Below are 27,660 nucleotides of genomic sequence, written 5' to 3'. Positions count from 1 at the left end.
GATGTGAAAGAAAGGGCTCGTCTGTAAATTTTGATTTTTTTTTCCAGTCGTTCAGAAAAATGGTTCAGTGCCGTGCGCTCTATTGAAATACATGTCTGAGAACTTGTCGATTTGGCCCCTTTTCGTGTGATTATTCCCAATCGAAGCATTGCTAACATTTTTCAGGCGTCGGGTGAATTTGCTCTCGTTTTTTTCTGCCTTTGAAACTTTCACAAATGAACCCCTACTAAAAGAAATAATTGCATATCCCTTTTGAAGATATCATCACAGTAGTGCTATATTCATCTTTTTCTAAATGTTTACCTCACCCAGAAACCTGTTTTAATGAAATTGGAGCAGCTTACCTGTGGCACAGAGCGAAAGAGGTTGTACATAGGAAGAATCTTGAAATCTATAGGAATTGGCTTGTACTGGATGCCTTGCTAGAGCAAGTGACTAAAATTGGTTTCTCACATTTAGCCTGAGAAGGTACAAAAGCATTGTACTTCATAGTTCTATTTCACATAGATTCTTGTGATCTTGGAGTGTTGTTTGGGGCTGACAAAAAAAAAAAAAAGGAGGAAAAAGTGACAAAGAGCTAATCGTAATATTTGGAGAAGAATAATCTTTTCACTTGGCACTTAAATAGTCGAAAGCAACTGGACTCTGGTTAATAATTCATTGTTTTAAAATTGAGATGCTTGACATCCCCATTTTTTTTTTCGAGGATTTGAACATTTGAAACGTACCACCCAATAATTGGCCAAAAAAGCCCCCTTTGCTTTTCTTTTGGTAAGAGTGATCTGCATTGTATCAGAGTCTGGTAATTAAGCAGTGCTGGCCCAGGAAGCTAGGGCATGCAGTAGAATTTGCAGCAGTTGTTGAGGTGCCAGCCTGCAGGTTTGAGGCAAGTACTTTGCATCCTCGACCAAGATCTCTGCAGAGAATCACTTACGCTCACACTGAAATGAGCTTTGACCTCATTGTTCGTCTGAAATACCCGACTGCTTGCATTTTCCTGCGCAACCATGACTATGGTAAGTCTTGGGAATTTGTACCAGTGCAGTAAGCTGGAAGGTTCTCAGGAGTTGTATCTGAGCTGTAGGTATAGGGCAAGGGATTAATCTGCAAACCCCTGGACTGAATGTGAAATATTGAATACCCATTGCTAAAGAATGACTTCCAAATTGGGGAGAGAGGCAAATTTTCTCCCCCCTAGATCAGTAAGTCTGTCCTCATCTTTTGCCTGGTGGAGATTATTTGAAGAGCCCTCCCATTTAAATCACTAGAAGGCTACAATTTAAGGTCTAGGTTGGACTTTGAGACTTACATGGCAATGTAGATACAGTTCAAGTTGTGTGCTGTCTTATGATGGCTTTCATGTTTCAGAAGTGGGTCTGTGAATTCCTTTCAAATTGTCTTTTTTTGTGTGCCTATATATGTCTAAAGTTGACTTTGAATATGATATGAATTACAATGGTGTTGATTTTAGCTATTGATCACTGAAAACTAGGTACATGTTGGGATAGGGCTTTACATTTTAATCCTGACATGGGAAGTAAATTTCTCTTGGGAGTAGCATCATCTTCTATGGCTCAGTAGGGTTTACTGAATCGTCTTAAAAAATGCCATTTATTTCCCTAGGTTCTCCAATTTCAAACTAAAAGAAATAGTGCTTCACTGTATTTCTTAAAGATGTGGCCTTGACTTGACTTCTTTTTTTTTTTTCTAATGAATTAAGACTTTTCCTTTTGACAGTTTTGAGGTAGAAAGAAATTGGTGGATTTGGTGTAGGATTTTAGGGTTTGGGCATGTAGGGGGTGTCTTAAAAGACTTGAGTTGGGTGTCTGAGTATAATAAAAGCACCACCTGTTCCCAATCAACATCTCCATTTTCCATAAATATAATAAATAAAAAAGAGTAGCTTTGTCTATACAATTTATTTCCTTTAAAGGCATGTTTACTTGGAAGTCTGGACCAGTTGAGACTTAGGGGTCAGGGATTTTTATGTTAACCTTTCACTCTTCATAAAGTTCCTGATGATTACAGTAGGATTTTCACATGGGTTTAAAGGTGTAATGAGAGTCTAAACGACAAGAATTCCTCCTCCCAAAGGTTTTATTTATTTTTTAAAGATTTTATTTACCTATTTATGAGAGACCCCCGAAAGACAGAGGCAGAGGGAGAAGCAGGCTCCCTGCAGGGAGCCCATGTGTGACTCCATCCCAGGACCCTGGGATAATGACCTGAGCCACCCAGGCGTCCCCAAAGGTTTTATTTTTAGTCTCCACACCCAACGTGGAGTTCAAAATCACAACTCCAAGATCAAGCAACACATGCTCCACCAACTGAGCCAGACAGGTGCCCTCTCCACCTCCGACCTTTTTGACATTACTTCATGCTAAAGATTCAAAATAAGATATTCTTTGATAAAGTAGATGCGGGGGAGTTGGCCAAGTAGATGCCGTCAGTGTCATTTGCCAGAGAGATATTAAACAGGCATGAATTTCTGGGTCATTGATAAATGAAAGCTTAAATTGTGAGTATGTGAATTCCTGGAAGAAATTTGTCTCTGATTCTAGAAGCTCTCAAACTGCTTTGGTTCCACGAAGCATGCAGCATATAGTACTATCGCACAGAAAATGTCGAATCAAAGAGGCCCAGGACTGGAAGGCAATTAGACTGCATAAGGTAGAATGAAAATTCAAAATAAGACCCAAAATATTAAAAATAATTAATTAAATCGGTAGCTAATTTATTACTTTGAGTCCAAGGCAAGTCTAGTGAAGCAGTATCGGAGGTAATTAATAAAATAATTCAAGTAATTGCTGGGTTTTTTTTTTTTTTGAAGCAAGAAGAGTCTCCATTTCCTCCTTTAATTATCAGGGTAATTAAGCTTTTGTTGCCCTGTTTCACTTTACTAAAAACCTTGGCCTGACGTTGCTGAGCTTGGAAAATATTGATGAGTTCATTTTATTATTTTTAGAAATTTTTTCAAATGTGTGTATTTTGCATTCACACAAGCCTTACAAGTAGTCTGCATCTTGGCTCCTACCAGGTAGTTCATACATGGCTGGGCTATTTTTTTTTGAATTCCAGTGTAGTTAACAGACGGTGTTCTATTAGTTTCAGGTGTACCATATATATTACTTAGTGCTCATCAAGATTAGTATACTCTTCATCCCCCCTTCATCTTTTTCACCCATCCTTTCACCCACCCATACATGGCTAGGGTTAACAGTTGAATTTGACCTTACTAAAAGCAACCTTTTTTTTTTAAGATTTTATTTATTCATGAGAGACACAGGGAGAGGCATAGGCAGACAGCGAAGCCAGATCCCAGGACCCCGGGATTAGGACCTGAGCCAAAGGCAGAAGCTCAACCATAGAGCCACCCAGGTGCCCCTAAAAGGAACCTTTTTTTTTTTAATCTTTCTGTAATTTCCTTTTAACTTGTGTGGCACCCTAGATCAGTTTTTTTTTTTTTTTTAAGATTTATTTAGGGATCCCTGGTGGCTGGCTCAGCGGTTGAGCACCTGCCTTCAGCCCAGGGCCTGATCCTGGAGACCCGGGGTCGAGTCCCACGTCGGGCTCCCTTCATGGAGCCTGCTTCTCCCTCTGCCTGTGCCTCTGCCTCTCTCTCTGTGTGTCTCTCCTAAATAAAATATTAAAAAAAAGATTTATTTATTACAAGAGACACACAGAGAGGGGCAGAGACATAGGCAGAGGGAGAAGCAGGCTCTTTGCAGGAGCCCGATTCAGGACTCGATTCCAGATCCCCTGGATCACGACCTGAGCCGAAGGCAGCTGCCCAACCGCTGAGCCACCCAGGCGTCCCAGTTTTTTTTAAGAATTAAGCTCTCACGCCCTAGGGCATTCATTGTGTATAATAATTTGTCCCCTATACTTGCATCCGCAGATGAGGAATTCCATTTGAGAAAGGCTGCCCTAGTCTGAAAGCTGCTGGGGGCAGAAACACTTAGCAATGTGCCAAGTGCGTAGTAGGAGTTTGATAAATAGTTTTTGAATGAACAACTTTATGTGTTTCACATAAATAATAACTATCACTTATAGGCGATGATATTTATAGCAAATTCCTTATGAAGAATGATTAAAGAATGAGTTCTAGTTAATTGGGTGTGATATTGTGATTTATCAGAAGATATATGTATCTATACATTTGGTTTCTTTCCCAGAGCTCCTAAAATCCTTGGAATTTCCTGTGGTGAAGGCAATAAAGGTGTCCTTTGTTATGTTAATGAGGTGACTTTTGGAAAGCGCCTCTGGTTGGAGGCTGGTTGCCAGGGGATCCAGCCTTGTGATTAGAGGGTTAGAACTCTCAGCCCCACCCCCTGACCTCTGGGGAGGGGAGAGGGCCTGAAGATTGAGGTTTATCGCCAGTGGCCAATGAGTTAATCAGTAATGCCTCAGTAACGGAAGCTCCATAAAAACCCAAAAGGACAGGATTTGGAGACCTTCCAGGTTGGGGAACATGTGGAAATTTGGGGGTAGTGGTGCACCTGCAGAGGACATGAAAGCCCTGCACCCTTTCCCCAGACCTAGCCCTATGCTTCTCTTCCATCTGGCTCTTCTGTGTTATACACTTTTATAATACACTAGGAATCTACTAAAATGTTTCTCTGAGTCCTGTGAGTGGCTCTAGCAAATGAGTAGAACCTGAGGAGGAGGTTGTGGACTTGGGTCTGGTGGCTGAAACCCAAGATGGGGGTCTTTGGAACCTCCCATTGGCAGTTGGTTGGTCAGAAGCAGGGACAGTAATGTTGCCTTGGTGACTGGTATATGAAGTGAGGAGAAGTGTGGACAGTCTCGTAGGACTGAACCCTTACCTGGGGAGATCTGATGCTACCTCTGGGTAGATACTTTAAGAACTGAGTAGAATTGCTGGGTCCCTGGGTGGCTCAGGGGTTGAGTGTCTAACCTTGGGCCCAAGGCGTGATCCTAGAGTCCCGGGATTAAGTCCCACATCAGGCTCCATGCATCAATGGAGCCTGCTTCTCCCTCTGCCTGCGTCTCTACCTCTCTCTCTCTCTCATATGAATAAATAAAATCTTAAAAGAATTGAGTTGAATTTTAAGACACCACAGCTGGTGTTTGGTCTGAGAATTGCTTGTTGGTGTGGTGGACCTCCCCTCCCCTCCCCACACACATTCAAATTGAGAGATCAGAACCTAAACATTGGTGTATATCATATACTGATTACCAATTTTCTAAGTGTTAGAATAAATACACTTAGTACCTAAACTATACTGACCATAGTATAATCTTTCTTAGATGGTTATGTCATTTCATGATCTTGCAGAGCTTTATTTCATTCAACAAATATTCGCGGAACACCTACTATGTGTAGGGTACTATGATAGGCCCTGTGGACAAATGGGTGAGCAAGACAAGTCCCTGTCTTGAGAGGCCTTAATTATTATTACATACACAGCTATAGGTAAAGATGAGGACATGGCGATTGCACTGTCTCTAACACATTTATAACATACCATGAAACTTGATTTTCACAAATAAGTTACTGTTCTATGCTTATCATTTTTCTTTCTACCAAAAACAGAGTGCACAATCTTAGTTATATTATGGTTTTTGGATTTTATTTTTTTATTTTTTGGGTTTTCTTTTAAAGCTTTTTATTTATTTATTCATGAGAGACACAGAGACTGAGAGAGAGGCAGAGGGAGAAGCAGGCTCCACGCAGGGAGCCTGACGTGGGACTTGATCCCTGGTCTCCAGGATCATACCCTGGGCTGAGGGCGGCGCCAAACTGCTGAGCCACTTGGGCTGCCCTGGTTTTTGGATTTTAAATAAAAAGGAATCTGTTGCATTTGACCCTTCAATATAACCTATACATGGCAAACTGCTCTTTTGCAAATAGATGCTAGTCTCATTCTGTGTAAGGTGGGAAACCTTTTAGGGATGGGTCACTATTACTTGAAATAAATACTACTTACTTACTATTAAATTATATAACAAATTCTGTCCTTTTTTTCCTGATTTTTTTAAATTAAGAAACATATAATTCTAAAAGTCTTCTAAATACCTTCTATAAAGGTTTATCGTTTGCTCCTGTTTATGGCTACTCTTCATATTCAGCCCTTTATTAGTGGGCAATATTGAGTGCCTACAAATCAGGTAGTTTCCAGTGCTCCTAATGAACTTTTAGCAGAGGTGAAATTTGGGCAGGTAGAGCTGGCCATTTTCATATTGATGCAGCTGTCCAGATGAGCCTCTTTCCTTACCTAGTCTACCAGTTAACCACCAAATGGACAGTGGGTTCTGGGAGGTAAAGGATGGCCCATGTGGCCCCTGGGAAAGCCATGACTGACTAACTTCCCTCTGTCTGGATGATATGCAAAGAACTAGCCCATGAATGAATTCATATACTGGTTTGTGGGAAAAATCATCAAGGCTGATTGCTTGTCTAACATGGTTGATCAGTTCTCCCCAAAGAGGGTGAAAGCATGGGGTGCAAAATAAAAATACTAGTTTTTTTCCATCAAGGAGGTGGAGTTTCCTGTACATCTGTAGTGCTTTATATGGATTAATCTTTTGCATCTGGACTCTGAGATTGAGAGGAATTTTCTGATTGGGTGGAGGGAGTTTCTGGGCTTCCATAAGTGAATTAGGTGCTGTTTTCAAGTTTATTTCTGTTCACTTAACTCTTAACCTTCTTGGCTTGGTATAAGGGTGGATCAGTGGTGATTGTAAAACAAACATTAGCATGACTGCAGCATATGTTAACACTACTGCAGTTTAATGATGAATGAGCACTCAGCACTGCAGATATGGGTGTGGGTTCCCCTATGCCAGCACATTGGCAGACAGCCCCTAGATAACTGCAGTGTATAGATGGATTGCTGGTTTGGCTGACTTCTTGATTATCTGGTTTATAGATAGATGTTGGACTGTGGATATCCAGATTTGGGAAGTTAATCTGTATTTGTGAAATACAGATTGTCATCAATTTTTTTGCCCCATATATATTTAATAGAGTATAGGAGGATTAGTGAGGCCTACACTGCTCAAGCAGATAGTTTTTTTTTTTTTTTAGGCTCCTTCATTATATGTTAAAGTATTACGGTGGCTGTAGGTTTCTAGTCTTTGCCTTGGTATTTCCTAGAAAAATCAAAACAATCTTGAGAATGATCTTGCAGCTGGTGTAGCATCAAGTAAACAGTAGGTGCTCAATAAATACTTCCTGCATGGTTTTGAACTGAATTGTTGAGTTTGAATCTGTAATAACAGGTGAAAATGGTCAGGAAAAAAAGTAAGACTTTCATGCCTGCTTAAAAAGTAATCAGAAAAACTTTAGCGTTCACATGAAGCTGTTTTCTTAATTCAAAAGATTATCTTTAGCACCTTCCCCTTCCTTGGCCATACATAAAAAGCTACAATTAATATACTGTCCTCAACTTCTGAAATTATAAGCAAATTTATATTTTTTTTGTTAAATACCATTCATAAGCTTACATTATCTGTTGCCACCAGCACATCAAATCTTTTCTGAAAAACAAAGCTGCGGTGTTAATTCTTCAAGAGCTGTGTATCTTGACGTTCCCTGGTAAGTGTGCATTACTTTAATTCAGGACATCTTTTAGTATTTGGTGACAGGAATGTAAAATACTTTCCTGGTTGCACCTCATTGCCATTAGTTGGGTGCATACCTGTAGCAAGAAGACAGCAGACCAGAAGAACTGTAGCATTTAAGGGATAGAAGCAGTTTTGTTCTGAAAGGAGACTCTGCCTTGTTAAAAGGGTTGGTGCAAGTTGTAGTTCTGCCATTCGCTGCCCAGCTTGGGGAATTGGGCACTGTGGTTCGTATACATCAGTGTGTTTATCAAAATGTAGTCTTTGGACTGCTTGCATAAGAATCATCTGGGTTGCTTATTGTAAACAGATTGCTAGGACTCCAGCCTACTGAATCCAAGTCTCAGGTGATAGGTCCCAGAAAAACTGCATTTTTAGCAAAAACTCCAGATGGTTCTGAAATTCACTAAAATTTAAGAACACCCATGTCATAAACACAAATATTTATTTTCTGTGTACATTCTCTGAACTTTACTTTTTCCTCACCTATAGAATGAATGTAATAATGCCTACTTCACAAGGTTGTTGGGAAAGTATTTGGTAGGCTGTTCCACACTATGCCCGTAGTGTCAGAGGTCCCCCAGACAACTCCCAGGTTTGATGGCTTATTGGCGGAACTCACAGGACTTAGCATATAGTTGTGCTCACAGCTATGATTTATTAGATCAAAAGTATACAAAGCAAAGTCAGCAGAAGGAAAAGGTGCATGGGGCTGAGCCTGGAGGAAACCAGGTGCAGCTTCCAGCGGTCCTCGCCCACTAGAGTCCCACAGGTTGACTTCATTCCTCCGGCATTGAGTTGTGATAACTTGTGTAAAATGTTGTCTACCAAGGAAGCTTATTAGAGACTCCATGCCCAGGGTTTTTAGAGGGACCTGGTCATGTAGACCCCCTCTGCCTGGTACGTGCCAAAATTCCAGAATCCCAGTAGGAAAACAGGATTTAGCGTAAACCATATTGTTTGTACCAAGAGTTTAGGCACAGCTAGCTACTCTTACCATTTAAAGTGGTGGGAACCTTCCCCAAATCCAAATCCCCAGCTGGGTACCAGCTTTGTAAGCAGGCCTTTTTAAGAATAGCAGTCTCAGGCCTGCTATGTTAACTCTTTCCTACGCGTTATACAAAATCTGGGTATTTTTCAACAAAGGGAAATGACTTGCCCGTGGTCATTAAGCTAATCAGCAGCAGAGTTGAGACTGAGGCTCCCAGCAGTCACTGCCAACCTTTTCTTTGCTGCACACAGCCATGCTTCTGGATTATGGGTCATTCTTTTTCATATTGTTGAATGCATTCACTTTTTGTCACTTGCAGCAGAAGAGCAGCCTGCCGCTGGTAAATTGATGCGCTCAGTGGGGGAGCCAGGAAGTATTGATGTTTCTGCCAGTTTAGCGTCAACACTTGCTGGTTTCCTCTCTGGAGCATCACCAAGTTCGTGGATTTTCATTCTTTCCTGACTTTTGGATTTTTGTTACTACCCCCTCCCCTCCTTGTTCCATTCATTTACCCATAGTCTCAACACTCATTTGCATCATTACTTCCATCACATTCTATACATGGCTAGCTGTTAGCTCATAGGCAGCTGATTTAAAAATTTTGGGGTGGGAGGTGATACAGTTCCAAATGCAGGCATACTGAAGAGCATTTAGTCAAGGATGACTATATAGGAAAAACTGCCAAAAGAAAAAAAGGAAAATTCTTGGGTTAATAATTGAATTTTATGGCAATATTTATAAATACTGTTTTAATCCAGGAGTTTTTAAAAAAAGATTTGATTTATTTATTCATGAGAGACCGAGAGAGGCAGAGAGAGGCAGAGGAAGAAGCAGGCTCCCTACTGGGAGCCCGATGTGGGGCAGGACTTGACCCAGGACCCAGGGATCATGAACTGAGCCAAAGGCAGACCTGAGCAAAAGGCAGTCACTCACACCACTGAGCCACCCAGGTGTCCTTAGTCCAGGAGTGCTTTTTTTGAGATTTACAGTCATGAAAATCCCCAGGGATATCTCTGGTTATTCTTAAGTTTTAGCCTTTTTTTTTTTCTGGTGTTATCAGAAAGGAAAATTAATAACTGTTTTATGATTTGAGCAAGGAATAAATCAGGAACTCATACTGAAAGATGTAGTAATCCTACAGATCAACAGGGAGCAGAAACCAGGAGGGAACTGTCACAAATAAGTAGCAGCTGGGTAGAGCAGATTATGTAAGCTACACCTGTTGTGTAAGCAGCGGGGTTCTTTAAGCTTCACAATTAATGTAGTTTGCAATAATATGGATTAAGGGATCCTTAGTATAGTGCAAAATTTACTTTGTCTTCTTTTCTGAAAACATTCATGAATCACAGGCTTCCTTTGAACTCTCATGCCTAATTTGTGCGATAGACGTATGTAAGGCACAGCCCTGCTCTCCAGTAGCTTGCAGTCTGTTAGAAGATAACGTACAAGATGAGCCTCCTTGCAAGGCATTTGGTCTTCAGTCAGTGCTATCCTTTTTTTTTTTCCTTAAGATTTTATTTATTCATGAGAGAGAGAGGGAGAAGCAGGCTCCATGCAGGGAGTCCGATGTGGGACTCGATCCCGGGACTCCAGGATCACACTCTGGGCTGAAGGCGGCGCAAAACCGCTGAGCCACCCAGGCTGTCCCAGTGCTGTCCTTTTAAGAGGCACACACACTAAGTGCGACCAACTTGAGAAGAGAGCGCTGAATCTCACTCAGCTGTGGCTAGAGGAGGGGTTCATAGAAGAGGTAGCAGAGGAACTGGGTGGTAAGAGACCCAGAGTGTTGAAGTTCATGGAATTTTAGGGACATGTGACCTCATGAAGAAGCAATTACTGGAGCAATTGGGCCAAGTTACTGCTTACGGTCCTTTGAGCAGTGGAATCAGTCAATGTAGAGGGCACAGGTTCCAACTCCAGATGCTGGACAAAGACCAAAACCGTGGTCTTCGATGCCTTATGTTTGTTGTGGTGAAATTTAGACTTTAAGAGAGGGAAAAGTAAAAATGGACGTGAGGCAGCTTGTGATTTTCAAAACATCAGCTACAGGAATCCTCCTGTAGGACTCTCTTCTGAAATCCATCACCCAGAGATGGTGGTCGTCAATCTTCTGATGGGGTGAAGGAACAATTGGGTAGGAACTGGGGTGGAAGCATCTAGGGTAATATTTCAAGACACTGCTTCCTCTAGTATATGCTTGTGTCCTACTTACATCATGAGTGCATACTTTCAGAGACTTTCACTACGTGAGGACATTGTGGTAGATTATTATCTTGAGTACTGATGGTCATTTGTGCTCTGGAAATGACCCTGCAATATCTCCAAGGAATGACTGGATTTAAAAAGCTGGGGAATCAGGCCTTGGTCCAGAAGCATACTCCTTACGGTTAATACTTCTGTTTGACAACATGGCTCTTAATAGACATTCACGCTTGATGACATCATGGTGCCTTACCAGGACATGAATTAATCGTATTCCCTCCTAACCAGCATATCACCACACGTTGTTGATGCCACTTTTCTTTTTATCATCACGACTGCTACTCTAGTCCAAGTCATCAGCATCTCTCCTCTTTCATATTTGTTTCTCCTCCTGTCTTCCTCTTGTAATAAATGACACAATCCTCTACCTGCTTGTCCAAGCTAGAAACCTAGGAGTCATCCTTAATACTGCCTTTCCCTTCTTCTCCATCTAATCTCACAACAAAAAAAAAAAAAAAGGAAAAACCCAAACCCCAGTTGGTTCTGTTTCTGAAAGAGCTCTCAAATCTGTCCACCTCTACTGCCATCCAAGTCCAAGCTGCCACTGTCACCTACCTGGACCGTTGGAATAGATGATCTCATCCACTCTCGCCCTCTCCAGTGTATCCTCCACATGGCACCAGAGGGATCTTTTACAAATGCACATCTCAAAGCTTTCAGTGACTTTGCTCTGGATAAAAACCTGACCAGTATCAGCTTGTACTATTCTTCACTGTTTATTTTTGTTCACTTTTAAAAATTGAGACATAATTCACATAGCAAATTCACCATTTTATTTTTTTATAAAGATGTTATTTGAGTGAGAGAGCACAAGTGGGGTGAGGGGCAGAGGGAGAAGCAGACTCCTTGCTGAGCAAGGAGCCTGACATGGGATCCCACCACCCCAGGATCATGATCTGAGCTGAGACCCCAGGATCAATATCTGAGCTGAAGGCAGACGTTTAAATGAGCCACCCAGGCGCCCCAGTAATTCATCATTTTAAAGTGTACACTAAATGTTTTTTTAAAAAAGATTTTATTTATTTATTCATGAGAGACATAGAGAGGCAGAGACATAGGCAAGGGAGCCTGATGCAGGAGCACATCCCAGGACCTGGAATCATGCCCTCAGCCAAAGGCAGATGCTCAACCACTGAGCCACCCAGGCATCCCTTAAGTGGGGTTTTTTTAGGGTTTTTTCTCCAAATTTTTATTTAAATTCCAGCTAGTTAACATACAGTATAATATTAGTTTCAGGTATAGAATTTAGTGATACATCATTAAGTGGTTTTTAGTATGTTAACTATTTTGTGCAACCATTATGACAGTCCGATTTCAGAACATTTTCATGACCCAGGAAGAAAGCATGTATCTATAAGGTTTTAGTCCCAATCTCTTCCCCCAGACCCTGACAGCTATCGCTGTGGATTGGCCTATTCTGGACGTTTCATGTAAATGAACACATAAAATATTTGCTCTTTTGTGATTGACTTCTTTCATTTAGCGTTGTGTTTTCTAATACATATTATAGCATGGATCAGTAGTTTGTTCCTTTCTGTGGCTCTGTTATCCACCGAATGGATATACCACACTTTGTTCATCCATTGATCAGGTGATGGGCATTTGGAATATTTACAAGTTTTGGTTTTATGAACGATGCTACTGCTTTGGACATTCTTCTACATGTTTTTCTGTGGGCATAATGTTTTCAGTTCTCTTGGGTATATGTACCTAGGAATAGAATTGGTAGGTTATATGATAATTCTGTGTTTTAACTTTTTGAGGAACTGCCGAACTTTCCCACAGCTCTTCCTCACTTCTTTTTTTAAAAGAAAAAAATTGGAGATGCTTGTGTGGCACAATTGGTTAAGCATCCGACTCTTGGTTTTGGCTCAGGTCATGATCTCAAGATAATGAAATTGAGTCCTGCATGGGGCTCTACACTGAGCTCAGAGTCTGCTTAAGATGCTTTTCTGACTCTCTCTCCCTTCCCCCCACTAAAATAATCTTCAAAAATTTTTATTTTTATTTTTTTTCAAAGATTTTATTTATTCATGAGAGAGAGGCAGAGGCAGACACAGGCATAGGGAGAAGCAGGCTCCACGCAGGGAGCCTGTGGGACTCGATCCTAGAACTCCACAATCACTCCCTGGACTGAAGGCAGGCGCCAAATCACTGAGCCACCCAGGGATTTCCCACCCCCCTAAAAATTTTTTTTTTAAGATTTTATTTATTTATTCCTGAGAGACACACACACACAGAGAGGCAGAGACACAGTCAGAGAGAGAAGCAGACTCCATGCAGGGAGCCCGATGTGGGACTTGATCTTGGGACTCTAGGATCATGCCCTGGACTGAAGGCCAGCGCTTAATTGCTGAGCCACCCAGGAGTCCCAAAATTTTTTTAAAAAGAAAATTTTTAATTGTGGTAAAAAGTACCTAACAAAATATACCATCCTAAATTTTAAGTGTTTAGTTCAGTAGTGTTAAGTATAATCACATTCTTGTGCAACAGATAACACAGAACTTTATCTTCAAAATTGAAACTCTTGGGCAGCCCAGGTGGCTCAGCGGTTTAGCGCTATCTTCAGCCCAGGGCCTGATCCTGGAGACACCCAGGATCGAGTCCCACATCGGGCTCCCTGCATGGAGCCTGCTTCTCCCTCTGCCTGTGTGTCTGCCTCTCTCTCTCTTTGTGTGTCTCTCATGAATAAATAAATAAAATCTTTAAAAAAAATAAATAAACGACAACTCTTCATTTCTCCCTCCTCCTCCTCCTCCTCCTCCTCCTCCTCCCCCCCTCCTCCCCCTCCTCCACCTCCTCCCCCTCCCCCCAAGCCCCTAGCAACTACCATTCTAATTTCTGTTTTATGAATTTAACTACTTTAGATACATCGTATAAATGGAGTCCTACTGTATTTTGTGACTGGCTTATTTCACTTAGCATAATGTCTTCAAGGTTCACCCATGCAGTAGCATGTGACAGGACTTCCTTTTTAAGACTGTATATACCACATTTGTTTATCCAATCATCCATTGATGGATATTTGAGTTGTTTCCACCTCTTGACTATTATGAATAATGCTATTAACAAAGGTGTGCAAATATCTCTTCAAGATAATGATTTTATTAATTCTTTTGGTTATATACCCAGAAATAGAATTGCTAGATCATATGGTAGTTTTATATTTAATTTTTGAGGCACCTCTGAAGTTTTCCTTAGCAGCCTGAACCATTTTACATTACCATCATTATTGCAGAAGGATTCCAACTTCTCCACTTCCTTTTTTTTTTCCCACTTCCTAACCAACATTTTTTCAAAAATTTTTTTAAAAGATGTTATTTATTTATTCATCAGAGACAGAGAGAGAGAGAGAGAGAGGCAGAGAGAGGCAGAGAGAGAGAGAGAGGCATAGACACAGGCAGAGGGAGAAGCAGGCTCCATGCAGGGAGCCCGACGTGGGACTCGATCCCGGGACTCCAGGATCACGCCCTGGGCCGAAGGCGGCGCTAAACTGCTGAGCCACCCGGGCTGCCCATAACCAACATTTTTTAATAGGAGCCATTTTAATTGGTGTGTAGAGCTTTTTCACTGTGGTTTAGATTTGCATTTCTCAGATGACTTATGATGTTAAGCACTTTTTCATGTGCTTTTGGCCATTTCTATCTTATTGGAGAAATATATACTCAAAGTGGTTTGCCAGTTTTTTACCAAGTTATTTGGGTTTTTGTTGTTCAGTTGTAGCCATTCTTTGTATACTGTAGATATTAACCCTTTAATCATGTATGTGATTTCCAGATATGTTCTTTCATTCCCCAGTTGCCTTTCACTTTGTTGATTGTTTCCTTTGGTGCATAGAAGTTTTTAAATTTGATGTCCTGTATGTCTTCTTGCTTTCGTTTCTTGGGCTTCTTAGTGCTATATCCAAGAAATAATTACCAAATCCAGTGTGTCATGAAGCTTTTCCCCCATGTTTTCTTCTACAATGTTTTGTTTTTAAAGATGTTATTTATTTATTTATTTGTGAGAGAGAGAGAGAGGCAGAGACACAGGCAGAGGGAGAAGCAGGCTCCATGCAGGGAACCCATTGTGGGACTCCATCCCAGGTTTCCAGGATCACGCCCTGGGCTAAAGGCGGCGCTAAACCACTGAGTCACCTGGGCTGCCCCTTCTACAATTTTTATCATTTTAGGTTTTATATTTAGGTTTTTACTCCATTTTGGATTGACTTCTGTATATGGTTTAAGGTAAGGATCAGGATCCAACTTCAGTCTCTTGCATGTGGATATCTAGTTCTTGCAGTGCCAGTTGTTGAAAAGACTTTTTTACTCATTGAGAGGCCTTGATCTTTTTGACCATATACATGAGGGTTTATTTCTTGGGCTCTTATTTTATGCCATTGGTCCGAATGCCTGTCTTTATGCCTGTACTACACTGTTTCGATACTATAGTTTTGGGCTATGAGGCCTCCAACTTTTTTCTTTTTCTTTTTTAAGATTTTATTTACTTAGAGAACAGAGGGGAAGAGCATAGGGAAAGGGACAAGCAGACTCCATGCTGAGCATGGAGCCTGGCATGGGGCTTGATCCTACCACTGAGATCATGGCCTGAGCCAAAGTCAAGAGTTGGAAGCTTAACTGAGCCACCCAGTTCTTTTTCAAGATTGCCCTTGTTCTTTTTCAAGATTGTTTTGGCTATCTGGGGTCTCTTGAGATTCTATATGGATTTTAGGATGGGTTTTTCTTAAAATATATATATTTATATATATAATATATATATTATATAATGTGTATATTATATATTATATATATAATGTATATATTTGTTTATTCATTCATGAGAGACAGAGAGAGAGAGAGAGAGAGAGAGAGAGACAGACATAGTCAGAGGGAGAAGCAGGCTCCCTGCAAGGAGCCCAATGCAGGACTTGATCCCAGACCCTGGCCAAAGGCAAGTGCTCAACCACTGAGCCACCCAGATGCCCCCAGGATGGATTTTTCTATTTCTGCAAAAAATATTTCTCATTTTTTGTGTCTGTGTCCCATAGGACTTTCGTATATATTATTCCTCTTGTCTGGTAAACTTCTCTGTGGTAGTCATTGCCTCAATTCTTAATCATTTCTCAAATCTCAGCTTATTCATCGCTTCCCCAAGGAAGCTGTCCCTGTCCTTCCCTCAGACAATGCCAGGTTTCCAGGTTCTCATAGCATCATGAAACTTTCCTTTATACTCCTATCACAATTGACTTTACATTTGTATATTAAATTCTTTTGCTAATATATTTAGTATCAACTTGCCCTCTACATAGTGTTTCATGAAGGTAAGAACTGTGACCATTTTTGCTTATTGCTGTGTCACTAATGCCTCAGCGCCTGATTTAAGCCCTTAATACATGAGGATGGAAATAATCTTATTATTTTATATGGATCAAAATTTGAAATGGATTTTCTTTTTTTTTAAAGATGTTATTTATTTATTTGACAGAGCACAAGCAAGGAGAGGGACAGAGAGAGAAGCACACTCCCCACTGAGCAGGGAGCCTGACACTCAGGGCTCTAACCCAGGACCCCAAAATCAGGACCTGAGCAGACTTAACTGACTGAGCCACCCAGGCACCTCTGAAATGGGTTTTCTTTATTTTTTTTTATTTTTCGTTTTACCTTCAGCATAGGCATTTGTGTTCTGTTAGATGCTGTATGTGTGCAGAAATAATTATTCCAGTCAGTGCCTTGAATTACTGGTCCTTGGCTTCATTGATATGTTGCAGGTTTGTAGAATTTAGTTGTAAGTTATCTTGTTTTATCATTATAATAACAGCTAAAACCAGAGTGGTAAGTTCCTGGCATTGTTTTAAGTGCTTTACAAGTATTAGAAACAGAATCAACAGGCTCTGTGTGTGTGTGTGTTTATGTATATGTAAATACCTATATAAACGTTTAGTGTGCGTGTGTTTACATATATGTAAATATGTTTAATGTTGGGCGGTCTGGGTGGCTTGGCCGTTTAGCGCCGCCGTCAGCCCGGGGCCTGATCCTGGGGACCAGGATGGAGTCCCTTGCCGGGATCCCAGCATGGAGCCTGCTTCTCTCTCTGCCTCTCTCTCTCTCTCTCTTTCTCTCTCTTTCTGTGTTTCTCATAAATAAATCTTCTAAAAAAAAGTTTAGTGTTATTTATATGTATATATGTAAATAAATTTCATATTATATTAAGATTTCATATATATGTGTTTGTGTGTGTGTATAAACTTATTTTAAGGAAATGACTCATGATTATGGAAGTTGAAAAGTCCTAAGACCTGCAGTCAGCAACCTAAAGACCCAAGAGAGCCAATGGTGTACCAGGAGCACCAGGAGAGCTGACAGTGTCCGATCCAATCCAAGAGCTAGTGTTTCAGTTCAAAGGCAGGTTAAACCAAATGTCCCAGCTCAAAAGGCTATTAGGCAGGAGAAGTTCCCCCTTACTGAGGGGGGTGGGGTGGGGGGGAGTCGTGGGAGTGGAATAGTCAGTCTTTTTGTTCTCTTCAGGCTTTCAACTGATTGGATGAGGTCCACTAGCATTATGGAGGACAATCTGCTTTACTCTGTCTGCCAATTCAGACATTAATCTCATCCAGAAATACTCTTACAGACACACCCAGAATAATGTTTGACCAAATATCTGGGCACTACATGACCCAGTAAAATAATGCATAAAATTAACTATCATGCCTTTTTTTTAAGATCTATTTATTTGAGACCGCATGAGCAGAGGGAGGGGCAGAGGGAGAAGCAGCCCCCCTGCTGAGCAGCGAGGCCAATTTGGGGCTCTATCCCAGGACCCCAGGGCCTCGAGATTGATGTGGGGCTACATCCCAGGTCCCCGGGATTGTGACCTGAGCCAAAGGGAGACACTTAACTGAGTGAGCCATCTAGGCACCCCTTAACCATCACACTTATGTGATCATGTGAAGATGAATGAACGATCTAAAGTGTATATATATCAGGAATGAAAGGCTTTACCATAAGTAACCAATTTGCTACACTTTCCATCTATAAAATGAGAGGCTTAGACTGCTACATGGTCTGTAAAGGCTCAGCAAGTACTAGAACTGGTAGTCTTAGAAACCATCCAGTTGTCTAGCCTCTTCATTTTTTTAATTTTTATTTTTATTTTAACTTATGATAGTCACAGAGACAGAGAGGCAGAGACACAGGCAGAGGGAGAAGCAGGCTCCATGCATCGGGAGCCCGACGTGGGATTCGATCCCGGGTCTCCAGGATCGCGCCCTGGGCCAAAGGCAGGCGCCAAACCGCTGTGCCACCCAGGGATCCCCTAGCCTCTTCATTTTATAGCAGAGGAAAGTGACAGAGGGCAGGTGGCTTGTCCAAGATTATTCAGTGAATGGGAGTTCAGAAATACAGAATTCCGGGCCCAGCTCTGTCATCTGTGTCCTCAGTTTCCTCCTCTGTGAACTGTGAGGGCTGTTGGGTCATCTATAAGTTCTCTCCTAGCTATATAATTTTGCAGTATATGTTTTAAGTTTCACAGTCCTTCAGTAGAATTTTTTTTAAATGTTTTCTTTTGAGTTTATCAGTGTTATTCCTCAGGGCTCCATCTTTTGATCGCACACTTGACCGTACTCCACCCCAAACTTCAGTTTCTTAATTGAGTGTAGACTAAATTGTCTATACTTTGAATGGGAACAATGGCACATTTTAGGCTGTTCATGCTGTTTGTTCATTGGCTTTTGAAAGTGGTTGTACTTTTTGGCTTTACACTGACCTGAATGATTGGGGATCAAATGTAGACCTGTGTCTTTGTTAGTACTATGTTCTAGAATTAAGTTCAACTCTGATTATATTAACCTTTAACTAACAGCTCTAATGGAGAAGAGCATTTTTGGTGATGCTAAAATACGAGCAGACTTGCTGGGGAGCACCAGCCTTGTCTTTTTTGCTACTGGCCACCTGACGTTTCTCAACGACATTCTTAACTCATCTGTACTCAAGAACACAATTAGCTAAACAATAGTAGAGAGGCAGCCCTTGGATTGGCTGAGTGACAGCTGCTAGGATACTGTAGGGTAGGACACCTGGGTGGCTCAGCGGTTGAGAGGGCTTGCCTTTGGCCCAGGGCGTGATCCTGGAGTCCCAAGATCAGTCCCACATCGGGCTCCCTGCATGGAGCCTGCTTCTCCCTCTGCCTGTGTCTCTGCCTCTCTCTGTGTCTCTCATGAATAAATAAATAAAATCTTAAAAAAAAGTAGGGTGTAGTAAGTAAGTAAACAATTCGTATGTATGAATTTTAGAACCAACAGTATAGTGGAGTAGAATTCAGCACTTGCTGTGTCTTACAGCCAATGGTTCAACCAGAGGATAATAGCCATGGCAAGGGAGCAGTTTCATGAAATGGAATTCTGTAAATGTATTTTAAAAGTCCTAATCATTGGTTTATTTAGGTTAGGCCCTGGACCTTAATGGAAAGTATCAGTAGAATATATATCCCTGTTTTGAAATATAAGGCAGTGCAATTAAAATATTCTTGTGCAAATTTAGGCATATTACATATGACATATATCAAAGATACTAACGAAAGCAATGTAATCAAAATAAAATCAAATGAAATCAGTCGTAAGGTATTAATGGATTTAGAGGATACATGTTTGGAATTAATAAAGTAGTCATGAAATTCACATTGCTGTAACAGTTATCTCCTTAGTTCCCAGTATACACCTAGCATTGTGGAATTTTTCTCGGTATCGCACTGGAAACTTTTCTGTTATGGTGCCTCCATTCACCAGCAGTACTGTCTTAGGAAAATCACTTCCATGTTAAAGAAATTATCTTTGTAAAATGTAATATTTGGTACATACAGAATATATATGAAATATATGCATAATAATAAAATGAATACCTATATATCTACCACTTGAGAATTAGACCATTGCCAATATAATTCTATCTACCTATGTGTCACTTTCTTGTTTCATCCCGGTCTCTTCCACATTGCCCTTCCTCCCCTCTATAACAATTAACTATTAATAGGGGTCATTCCATTGCTTTAAAAAAGTTTTAACACATATGTACATAAACCTAGATAGTATATTGTTTTGTTTGCTTTTTTTTTTAAAGATTTTATTTATTCATGAGAGATGCAGAGAGAGAGGCAGAGACAGGAGAAGCAGGCTCCATGCAGGGAGCCCAATGTGGGACTCTGGGATCACTCCCTGAGCCGAAGGCAAGCACTCAACCACTGAGCCACCCAGGCGTCCCTGTTTTGTTTTTTTAATTTGAGCTTTATAGAAATGATAGACTGTGTTTTTTTCTTATTCAATATTGTATTTCTGTGATTCCTTATAAGGTTTTACAAAGCTATGTATGGTTCATCCATTTTCACTGCTAGTCATTTGGAAATATACTGGAATTTATTAATTCTTCTGTCAGGGGACTGGACCTTTAGGTTGTTTGCAGGTTTTTTTTTTTTCTTTCTGTTAAGATCAGAAAAAATTTTTAAAAGATTTTATTTATTCATGAGGGGGGGGGCGGGCAGAGAGACACAGGCCGAGGGAGAAGCAGGCTCCATGCAGGGAGCCCGAAATGGGACTCGACCTCGGGACCCCAGGATCATGCCCTGGGCTGAAGGCAGGCACCAAACCACTGAGCCACCCAGGGATCCCTGAAAATGTGTCTTTTGGTGTATATTTATAATGGGTTTTTCCTCTGTGAGTTCATGTATGTGTGTGTATAGGCTGCACATAACACATGCAAACACACACTTGGGCGTAAATATAAGAACACATGCACACTGAATGACAGGTCTTGAAATGTGCAGCTGTACAAGAAGAGGTAAAATTTTTTTCCAAAGTGGTTTTACCAATGTGTACTCCCATTAGCAATGCATGAATTCCCTTGCTTCATATTTTTCAACACTTGGTATTGTCTGACTTCTTATTTTTTTGCCAATTCTCTCATTTTTTGCCAGTGTTCTCTCTGATGAAGTTAAGCATCTTTGCATATGTTTATGGGCCATTTATGTTTACTTTTTGAAATACTTATGTCTTTTGACTTTTCTGTTGGGTTTATCTTTTTCAGACTGACCTACAACTGTGAGTCCTTTTCATATTCAGGCTATTAATCCTTTATTGTTTTTATTTATTGCAGATATTGTCTCAGTTGGTGACTTGTCCTTTTACTATTTTGTTCGGTGACTTTTGATAAGTTCTTAATTTTAACCTAGTTAAAATTTCAGTCTCCTTACGGTTAGTGCTTTATGTATCTTGTTTAAGCGATCCTTGGCTCTGCCAAAACTGAAAAGCTAGTCTCTTTTTTTTTTTCCTGAATGTTTTAAAGTTTTACAAATTATTTTTTGAGCCTCATTTTTCAGATCTTTAAAATGCAGGGGCTTGAACTAGGTTTTCCATAACAACCTTCTATTCTTTGTCATTGTGACTTGAAGGAGACTATGGGGATATGTGCTTATATTCAGACATTGCAGTGTAATGTAGTAATCTTTCCCACTGTGAAGTTTCATGTCCGCTCCTACTTGACTTCTCTTTCACTCATTTCTCCACCCCTTTCCTTCCTGTTTTCTTCAGAAACATAACCAGTTGAATTCTGCAGCATCCTAGAATTTCTGTGTCGAAGTGGCATTTTAAAATTGAAATTTGTATTGAGATAATTGTAGCTATGCACGCAGTTGTAAGAAATAATAGAGATCCCTTGTGTACCCTTTACCCACTTTCTCCCAATGATAACATCTTTCGAATCCAGTATAATGTCAAAATCAGAGTATTGATATTGATAACAGCCACCAATCTTAACTCAGATTTGTCCAGCTATACTTGTATTTGTGTGTGTGGGGGTGTGTGTGGGGGTGAATTGGATATCCTGGTAAAAGCTGCTCTTGGCCCATCATACCAATCAATAGGAGTCACTTCAAATTCTACCTGGTTGTTGGCAACTAAAAACTCGTAGTGGAAGGGAGGAATGATAATCCTTCTAACACTTATAAGCCTACCAGAATGTTATTGGTTTATATCTCCATAGAGACTTACGTTATTGTCAGGCTGGTAGTTCAGGACATTTGAAGACTGCATTTATGGAGAGCTACATATGCTTTAACCCATGTCTACCTCAAAATACTTAAAAACAAACACTCAGTATCTTTAGTGCATTCATTCCCTTTGTTGACTTCTGACCAGCCCACCACTGTGCTAAGCCCTGGGAACCAAGTGGTGAGTAAAAATGGAACTAGTTTGGGTCCTTATGGAGCTTGTAATCTAATTGACAACTTAAAAATAAGCCAACAGGAGCATCTGCCTTTGGCTCAGGGTGTGATCCTGGGGTACTGGGATCAGAATCCCGATTCCCATATAGGGTTCACCACAAGGAGCCTGATTCTCCCTCTGCCTGTGTCTCTGTCTCTGTGTGTCTCTCTCATGAATAAATAAATAAAACTTTAAAAAAAATTAAAAAGCCAACAAATACTATACTTACTCATTTTCATAAGTTGTGAGTAAAATGAATAAAAGAAGGTTTGTTTTTGATAAAGAGTAGCTGACAAGTTCTGTCTGAGGAGGTAAGAATTGAACAGAGAACTGAAGCAATGAAGGACTCTCTCTGCAGAGGGGCTTGGGAGTAGGTATTGGAACCAGCTTGTTCGGAGGCCCGGAGTTAGGCAAGAGCCCGGCACATTGGGAAACTGAAAGACTTGTGGGGCTAAAGGGCACACTCAGTGGAGGAGTGGGGACATGTCAGCGAATAGAGGATAGCAACTTCAGGGTCACGGTCTCAGGAGCACTTTGAAGCTTGTAATCTGGATCTGCTGAAGCCACGAAAGTGACTGGGAGATGTGGAAGGGTAATGATAATAAAGTCTGTTTAATAATCGATTCATAAATATTTATTGAGTACCCTACCAGGTGTCAGGCACTATTCTACTAGCTTGTGATAAACTGGTGAGCAAGACAGACAAAAACGTCTGCCCCCCATGGACCTTGCATTTTGTTTTTTGTCAAGATTTTTTTTGTGTGTCATCTGTACCCCCAGTGTGGGGCTTGAACTCATGACCCCCAGATCAAGAGTCGCATGCTCCACCAACTGAGTCAGCCAGGCGCCCCTGACCTTATATTTTTATGTGGGAGAGTGTTATTAGGGCAAAGGGTAAACTAATGTAACAGAGAGCTCCAAAACCAGAAAAGGTAAGCGTTTGCTTCTCTGGCGTGTACTTAGCCCAGAGGAAAGAGACAGCCTCTGTTGCGTTGGGTCATTTGGGGTCCCAGGCTAATGGGGCAGTTTGGGATTTCTCAGCAGTTAATTTTCGAGTTCCAGCCAGCTAGAAGGAAAGAGGGGGTTCTGTGCAAACCTCTTTATGAAAATGACCACTGAAGTTTACAAATCACTGTTACACGCATAACCTTTGGCGAAATCTTTTTCATACAGCCCACCCTTGCTGCAAGGGAGACACAAAATGGAGTTTCTAGCTGAAAACCCAAGTGTTCAGGAAGAATGGAAGAAGAGATTTGGACGGAGAGGACAGTTGGGAGACAGGGAAACAGACAATAAACCAGATGAATAATGTAATATCTTGTATGCTAGGGATGAGTGATAAAGGGAAACTGAAAGCAGGGAAGGGAAGATAGGAAGTGTCAGGTGGTGGAGGTTGCAGTTTTTCACAGGATGACAAAGAAAAGCCTCCCTGAGAAGTTGCCATTCGGATAAAGGCGTGAGTGAGAAAAACCATTCCGAGTTGTTGTTATAAGGCCTCCCGTAACTCGGGGCTGGTTTCAACATGCTGGAATCCGAGGCCTTATCTGAAAGTAGTTAGGGAAGAGCACCATTATGCCAGTCTCACTTAGAGCACGCAGTACAAGAAGGTCTTATCCAGTGAATGCCGGATTGATGGATTATAATGCTAGGACCTGGACTGAGGCATTTGTCACAGATTTTGGATTAGGGGGTTTTGTCTTGGCTCCTCAGGTAAGCTGAGCTCCCTAAGAAGGAAGGAACTAAGATTCCTTTGCAACACTCAGTTCGGAATGTTGCACATACTTGTTTTATGGGGGTTTTGTGGGGGTGGGTGGTGAATTTTTGTTTTCTAAGAGTCCAAATTATTCATGATCTGAGTCCACTCTAGAACTTTCATTCGTTTTAGTCAGCTGTTGTCAGTGCAGTTTAAAGGATGTGGTGACATTAAAAGGAATGGAAGTATTTTCCATGTTCCCCCTTGGTCATCCAAATGTTACTTAGTTGTTCTTCCAGATACAGAAAGCAGTGCTTTGCAAGCCTTTTCTATTTTATTTCATTATATTCCAGTGGTGATTTAAGTATATTTCAATGTAAAATACTTCATGAGCACCTTGTACTCCTGTGCACCATTTTTAAAGGACACCCCATTAGGTTAATGGGACAAAAGGAAAGGCTTTTCTGCCTGTTTTTTCTCTAATCCCCTTCCCACCTCCAGCACCCCTAGATTTCAGGACATAGATTATCTCTGGAATTTCTTGTTGCTGTAGTGATTATTATCTTTCATTAGGGAACTTACAGTTTGGAAAAAGGAAATAAGATACATAGAATATGTAACAAAAATACGAGGCAAAAAGCGATAAATGCCATGCAAAAAGGTAAAAATTAAATGCTCTTCTAAATGAGAGGACTAGTCCTGTCAGTCTTTGCTTCTAGAAGAGTGAAAGGAGACAATAAGGTTCACTTTGAGCCTAATAGATAATACTCTCAAAAGGCATTTTCCCTTCTTGGAAAAGGGAAGCATCTGATCTGTTATCCTCCTGTTTATTTTTGTGAGTCGTCTTTTCCTAGGCACGGAGAAAAGCACAAGTCACATTGGAAAACACTGCTAATCATTCCATAGCGTGTTACACAGTCTTAGAAGTTACCCTTGAGTCTTTCATTCTCTCCCTCATTCCATCTTCTGCAGTCCATCACCAAATTCTAACAGTATGCCTCCTGGATATATTTTGGATCCACCCTGGGCACTCTGAATCCATTCTGCAAAGCAGCTAGACTGATTTTTTTTTTAAACTTACATTAAAGTCATTTTCATGCTAAGACTCTCTTGTGGCTCCCCTCACACTGAGGGTTAGATTTAAACTCCTTCTTATCATGTCTGCCAGGCTCTGCCTGCCTGTGCAACATCTCTGACCTCTGACCCATCCCTTGTACATTGCAGTCCCACTGGCCTTCCCTCAGGGTTCTATCCTCCTACTGCACACTGCTCCCACTGTGTAGAACCCTCTCCCCAAACACCCCATTGTTATTCCTCCTTCAGAACTAAGCTCAGGCTTCACTTCCTTAAGGAAAAGCCTTCCGTTATCCCCTCCAAGGTCAGGTCACCTAATCTCCCAGGGTGCCATAGCAGCCCCTTGTACTTAAGTAGGTCTTTCTGCAGTTGTTGTTTTTAAAGATTTTATTTATTTATTAGAAAGAGAGAGAGAAAGCACAAGCAGGGGGAGCAGCAGAGGGAGAGGGAGAACTGCAGCTGTAATTAATAATGAGTCTTAGGAAACGCCTGGGTGGCTCAGTGATTGAACATCTGTCTTGGGCTCAGGTCGTGATCCCAGGGTCCTGGGATCAAGTCCCACATCAGACTCCCCACAGGGAGCCTGCTTCTCCCTCTGCCTATGTTTCTGCCTCTTTCTGTGTCTCTCATGAATAAATAAATAAAATCTTAAAAAAAATAATGAGACTTGGAACTGGTTATTAGCTGCCTCCCTCTGTAGAACTAAATCTAAGAGGGCACGGGTGCCTTTACTTATTCGCTGCTCTATGTGTAGAGTCAGTGTCTAGGATAATGCTGAGCACTGGATTAAATGTTCAAAAAATACTTGTTGCTAAAGAAAAAGAGCAGAAAATTCCCAAATTATTTAGATTTGGTTTTGAATTTTATTTAGGATCATAGGCCCTCTAATGCTGGAATATTGAGAAAAGACCAGTATGTGCATCACAGGGAAGCTGTCAGAAATGCAATTGTGAGGCCTCTGACTCAGAGTGCATCACAATCTCGGGTGGGGACTGGCTATACCTGTGTTTTCATCAAACTTTCCAGGTGATGGTGATGCATAAGAATGTTTAAGAAGCAGTGTTCTATAAATATATTAACTCGAAGACTGGCTAAAATATGAAGTGCTGTTTTAAACCAATTTTGAAATTAAGTTACGTTATTTCTGACCAACTGTGAGTAAGAAACTACTTTCCAGTTGTCCCCCACCCCCCTGCCATTTTATCAGTTCATGTCTTCAGAGGTCCACTGAAATGTAAACAAGGCCGACTTGATCAATCAACCCAAACCTGGACTTTAAAAATTACATAGTATTTTCCAACCTTCACCTCTCTGAATCCAACTTTTATCTAGTGCCATCCAAATCCAGGAAATGGTTGTAAAACTGATGCTGCCCATGATTCCAGTGTTGGAGCTCTATTTTTAAAATTGTTTTTTAAAATGTTTATTACACAGGGTTAAAAGAATTTTTTGCTAAAGCTTAGGTTGTAGTTTCTAGACCTCTATTTAAAGCATTTCAAAGTATTAGCAAGGTTTGGATGTGCCTATTCTTGGCTTCGTTTAGATTCTGGGGCTGTGCTTACACCATCAAACTGCTGATAGATTGACTGTATTGTTAAAGGTCACTCGTCCTTGATTTTGCCTTTATTTTTTTTTAAGATTTTATTTATTTATTTATTTATTTATTTATTTATTTATTTATTTATTTATTTATTTATTTAAAAGAGAGCAAGAACAAGCAGGAGTGAGAGGCATAGGGAAACTCCCCGTTGAGTAGGGAGCCCAATGCAGGGTTCAGTCCTAGGACCCTGAGATCATGACCTGAGCCGAAGGCAGACACTTAATCAACTGGTGCCCCTTGCCTTTGTCTTTAAATTTGCTACTTGTTTGACTCCAGGACACAATTTTGACAAACCATTCCCACCCGATGACTATTAGGTGACCCACAGAAAATTAATGGCAGGTTTTTTTTTTTCCTCACAGTAAATGCCCAAGGGTCATTGATTGTCTTTCGGATAATTGGTTAGAAGCACAATATTTTTTTAAAAAAATATTTTGTTTATTCATGAGAGGCAGAGAGAGAGAGAGAGGCAGAGACACAGGCAGAGGGAGAAGCAGGCTCCATGCAGGAAGCCTGATGGGGGACTCGATCCCAGGTCTCCAGGATCACGCCCTGGGCTGAAGGCGGCACTAAACTGCTGAGCCACCCGGGCTGCCCAGAAGCACAAGATTTGAATGGGGATGGGAGAAAACCAAGAAAATATTTTTAAAATATTTTTAAGATCGTTAAATTTTAGAATATTTATAGATTTACAGAAGTTGCTTAGATAGTACAGTTTTCATATATCCCATGTGCAGTTTCCTATATTATAAACATCTTACACTAGTAATCTACAATTTGTCACAATTAACCAATAGGAATATATTATTATTATTTTTTAAAGACTGTTTATTCATGAGAGACACACAGAGAGAGGCCAGAGACATAGGCAGAGGGAGATGCAGGCTCCCTGTGAAGAGCCTGATGCGGGACTTGATCCCAGGACACTGGGATCACGCCCTGAGCTAAAGGCAGACGCTGAACCACTGAGCCTCCCAGGCGTTCCAATATGAGTACATTGTTAACTAAAGTCCATACTTTATTTATATTTCTTCAGTTTTCCATGAATATCATTTTTCTGTTCTAGGATACTACCCAGGATACCGCATCACGTTTATGTACCATATTTCCTTAGATTCCTCGTGGCTGCCACAGTTTCTCAGATTTCCCTTGGTTTAAATGATGTTGAGTTTTAAGCAGTACTGGTCAGGTATTTTATACTATGTTTGTCAATTGAGATTTGTCTGTTT

The 27,660-nt window shown here is 40.8% G+C and overlaps 1 protein-coding gene across 4 annotated transcripts in view; it reads left to right on the top strand.

The window, feature by feature from the left end:
* The window catches only part of ATP11C (ATPase phospholipid transporting 11C), a 182,319-nt gene that overhangs the window by 1,126 nt on the left and 153,533 nt on the right, over positions 1-27,660 (top strand). The window lies entirely within an intron of this gene.

The sequence above is a fragment of the Nyctereutes procyonoides genome, unplaced genomic scaffold (genome assembly GCF_905146905.1).
Source record: "Nyctereutes procyonoides isolate TBG_1078 unplaced genomic scaffold, NYPRO_anot_genome, whole genome shotgun sequence".
NCBI lineage: Eukaryota > Metazoa > Chordata > Mammalia > Carnivora > Canidae > Nyctereutes > Nyctereutes procyonoides.
Note: the sequence above shows the minus strand (reverse complement) of the source record. Positions and strands in the feature narration are given on the sequence as shown.